Source organism: Nipponia nippon, unplaced genomic scaffold (genome assembly GCF_047370975.1).
Source record: "Nipponia nippon isolate SJK-2023a ecotype South Korea unplaced genomic scaffold, ASM4737097v1 scaffold_1, whole genome shotgun sequence".
Classification (NCBI taxonomy): domain Eukaryota; kingdom Metazoa; phylum Chordata; class Aves; order Pelecaniformes; family Threskiornithidae; genus Nipponia; species Nipponia nippon.
This window is the reverse complement of record NW_028262290.1, coordinates 370,723-374,984: the sequence shown is the minus strand read 5'-3', so window position 1 is coordinate 374,984 and position 4,262 is coordinate 370,723.

Sequence of the window (4,262 nt, the reverse complement as noted above, 5' to 3'; positions counted from 1 at the left end):
GCCTCTGCGCATTTCTCAGCTCCTTTTACTGTCCTGTGTCCTGAGCTGGCTCAGCCCACATACCACACTCCTGGAGCGGAGGCAGCCCCAGAACCACTCTGCCGTAGAGTTCAGGGCTGAATAATTCTACTGCTGTTCAATAGAAGGATACTTACTCCCCCTAAATGCCTTACCTTAAGCTATTTGCCTTAATTAACTCAGTAATGTCTTGAAAAATTGAAGTTTTGCCACAGCTTGTATAGCTGATAGCTGGAAACAAGTGTAGATTAGCTGTGGAACTCCTTACCATAACCTGCTGTGTAGCCCAGAGATTTGCATGGGCTCAAAAAGTGATGGGACAAGTTAATGGGAGAGAAGTCCGCTGAGGGTTGCTAAATGCAAAGACACACCTCTGCCTCAGCAGGTCCCTCAGCCGCAGCTTACTAGAAGATGGAAGACAGGATCAGGGAGGTGTCGGTACGGGCTTACACTGTTATTACATCCTTAGTGTAGACTCTGAGACTGGACAGAGCTGGCTGGAGCATAGTGGAGACATGGACCTTTGCTCTGGGCTGGTATAACTGTGACTGTCCTACCACCATCTGCATTACGAACACAGAGAAGCTCCAGAAATGCCACAATTTACCCAGAGTGTAACGGGGAAGTATTACAACTCTCAGGCCTCACCACACCGTACTGGGGTTAGTTCAGCTTCTTCCCACACCAACCTGCAGATGCTGTAATGCTGTCTCCAGAGGGTCTCGACGATTCGTGCTCCCATGTCAACGAAGAGGCTTCATATTCATCTTCTAGACTTCTGCTCTTTCCTAGAAATGGATTAGAAAATGCTTTAGCTAAATCGAGGGCGAATGGCCAAGCTGTGTCTTTCACACACTCTAGCCTTGTGCCATCTCCGGATCTCAGAGCCCTGCATGATACTACAGTGTCAGAGGGCTCGCTACCGGCTGCTGCACGAGACGAAGCACCTGGCTGGACGGGCTCTTGTCCTGCTTCATCTCAGCCATTCCTATATTCCTGCCCACACCCCTTGCCCTTGGACTGTCTCCTCTTAGTCTCTACTTCCATATCTTTCAACCTCCGCCACGCTTTTCACCTGATCTCCAGGTGTCCCATTTCCCAGCCTTCTTGTTCATTAGGTCGTGCCTTGCTAGCAAAGCCATAGAGACCCAGCAATCCCTGTGGAGCAGGATGGATGCTTGCAACCCTCCAGCTGTGGTTTAGCCCTTCCTTCCCCTTTCCAGGGCCTCTTTTCTGGTGATAAGCTCTTCCCGTTAGGTGTCCCATGTTTGTACTAAACCTAACCACTGTAAGGCCATTTCTTGATAGGATCTTCTGTCTTATACACCTAGCCAAAAGCCATTTAACTAAGCCTAACCAAAAGCTAGTGCCTTATTTTTTACGTATCCGCTAGGATATACAAGAGAAAAGGAACCGAGAGGAAACCTCGTAGTATTCTGAAATTATCAGTCTCCTAGCCCTGGGCCAGAGCATCATCTGCCAACGGTCGGCTCCTCAAAGCTTGGCTGTTATCACCTTGTGGGACTGGGGACATAGAAAAAGCCACTCTCACATTTAGATCAGGAATGGGAGGAGGACTGCACAGGATGAAAAGCATGCATTAAGGAAAGGAAGACAGGGTAGGGTCTTGCAGCATGGGCCCAGCACCAAAGCTTGGCTCCCTTCCCCACTGTGCTGCTCCGGACCTCCCAGCGCTATGCGGGGAGCAGCTCATGGCTCTCCTCGGCAGGTTACTGGCAGGCAGCACTGAAGAGTCACCCTGTGGCTGGAGCAGCCTTCCCGGGCGGCATGTTAGCCTGGGCCTGGCGTGAAGGCTACAGGGAAGGTGCAGAAGCAGCCTGGTTAAAGACAGTCAGCTTTTCCTTGGGCAGGGGAACAGGGGCCTCCATGGCCATATGGACCATCATGGCTCACTTCAGGAGCCGTGTTGGACAGCCACACACTTGAACAGCCAGGAGGCAGCAGTATCTCTGTAAGAAACTCCTGTCCCAGATCAGGCAGTGAAGCCTAACAGGAATGTCATGGTGGTGACGGTCCTCCCTGATGGGGGACCCAGAGAGCGAGCTGAAGCAAAACAAACTTTCGGGCTTGTGACCCGGCATCACATCGTGACTCGCTTGCAGGGGGTGTGGTGGCCAGACCTCAGGAGGTTTCTGGAAAGGCTTGTAGTAAGTGCTGGGGAGGAGACAGCGACGGTGGGCCCCACACAGAGGAAGATGGAGGAAAGAGGTTCTGGCATTAAAATGTAGGCTTCAGGCAGGAAGATGAAAGCCAAGCCCTTCATGACAGCGTTCCCTGAAACAGTCCGGGTACCACATGGAGGTCAGATAGTAAAGCAGAGACATGAATTCATAAAACAGGTCTGGGAAGCTGAAAAGATTTTGTCATAAAAGTTTTGCATCTCCAAGCAAGGAAGAGGCCAAACTTGCACCATTCAAATATGGTGGAAACCAGCATGGAGAAAAGGAAAAGGGAAGAACAATTTAAAGAAGCAGAATCCTGTTTAAAAACAATACAGAAAAAAGTAGAGAACCAAGATAAATATAATATATAGTGCTGAGGAACTGGAATGCCTCATCTTCAAGAAAACACTGGCATGGCATGGGCTTCTTGGGAGGAGGCTCACCAGGAAGACACCATGACACCAAAGTATAAAATGCACGGATGTGGTAAAGGAGGGTGTGCTGGTGGCAGCGTGGGGCTGTTAGAGAGCTTAGAGTCGGGTCAATGTCACAAATACACCAACAGAGAACCTTGGACCGAAATTGCAGCTCCAGGGAGCAGGGCAGGGGCAAGGCGAGCAGACAGACATAAGGGGCAGGGGCTGGCTGTGCAGAGGCTGAGCTAGGCAGATAGTGTCCCCTGCAATCAGGAGGAAGGGCAGATCCTGAGTGGGGACGTAGAAGGGGCATAAAACCATAAATGACATGGAGAAGGCAAGTGGGGAACGAGGTTGTGGGGAAACAGCAGGAAAGATTTCTGTACACAGTTAAACTGTGGCATCTTGCTGCTGGGACGTCATGGAGGCAAAAGCTGTGAATGCTCAAAGGAAATAAAAGACAAGAAAAAGTGAGCCCTCTTCTCAGCGAGGGAGTCACCAGAGGGGCCCAGAGGGACCCATGCTGAGAGCTGGGCCATTTAACATGTGCGGACATGGTCTGGGAAATGCTGTGAACAGTGAAGGAGCAGATGGTATTAAATTATTCAGCTTTGCAAAGAAAAGTGCCAGCTGCAAAAACTGCAGGAAGACCAAGCCACATACAGTGACTGGAATAAAAATGGCAGATTATGTTCAAGGTAGGTAAAAAGGCACACACAGTGAGAAGCAGTCCTAGTGTCCACGTACTCAGCTCTGAGCTGCTACTGTTCAGCAGCAAGAATTGTAACAGATTATTTGATGCGTGCTCAGCAGCAGTCAGTAAATCAAACGTTACGATTAGGGAGGGAACTTATCCATGCCAGGATAACACACACAAGCTGTGTCCATCCAAAGGCACCATATAATATCCCAAGAGGACACCAGGCTCCTTGGTGGGGCTGCAACCAGGATCTCAGCAGTGGCCCAGCCTTGGTGGCCAGTGGGGCTTCGCTGGTGTAAGGCAATATGGACGGAGGGCATCTGCTCCTTTGTATCTGGTCCAAGGAACCATCAACAAGAACATACAGGGACAAACCTGAGCAACAAATGATACAGGAGGCGGTGATGGGAACAAACCTGGCCAGTCGCACCAGTCAGTCAGGATGTATGGAGTGAGACAATAGGGGTTTTTTTCTGTTGAGAAGATAAGGAAACGAGGCAAACACAGAGACATAAAACCTGACCAATTAGTGTTAACAAGACAATAACCAGAAACAAACCTGGTCAGTGGCACTAATTGATGGGCTATCAAGAAACTGCAGGCACACCAGGACTTCACAGCTGACATGGATGTAGCCCTGAGAGTCTCAGCATCAGCAGCTGGAGGGGCCTCAGCTCCCTGAACCTGGGGAGGGTCCCACAGACTGTGTCCTGAAAACCAGCTATTGAGGGGAACCGGTGTGAGTGAGGGGCTCTGTGCCGGTGGCTGGAGCGGGACTGTGGGTCACAGCCCGCGTGGCCGGTGTTGGCTGGCGGGGGGATGATGAGTGTCTTCCCCAGTCCTGGTGTGAGGGGCGTGTGCATGTGTGTTCACCAGCAAACGTCCAGCTGGACCAGACGGTGAGTAGGGGATCTGCAGAGGGCGTCAGAAGGCGAGAACCTGGGC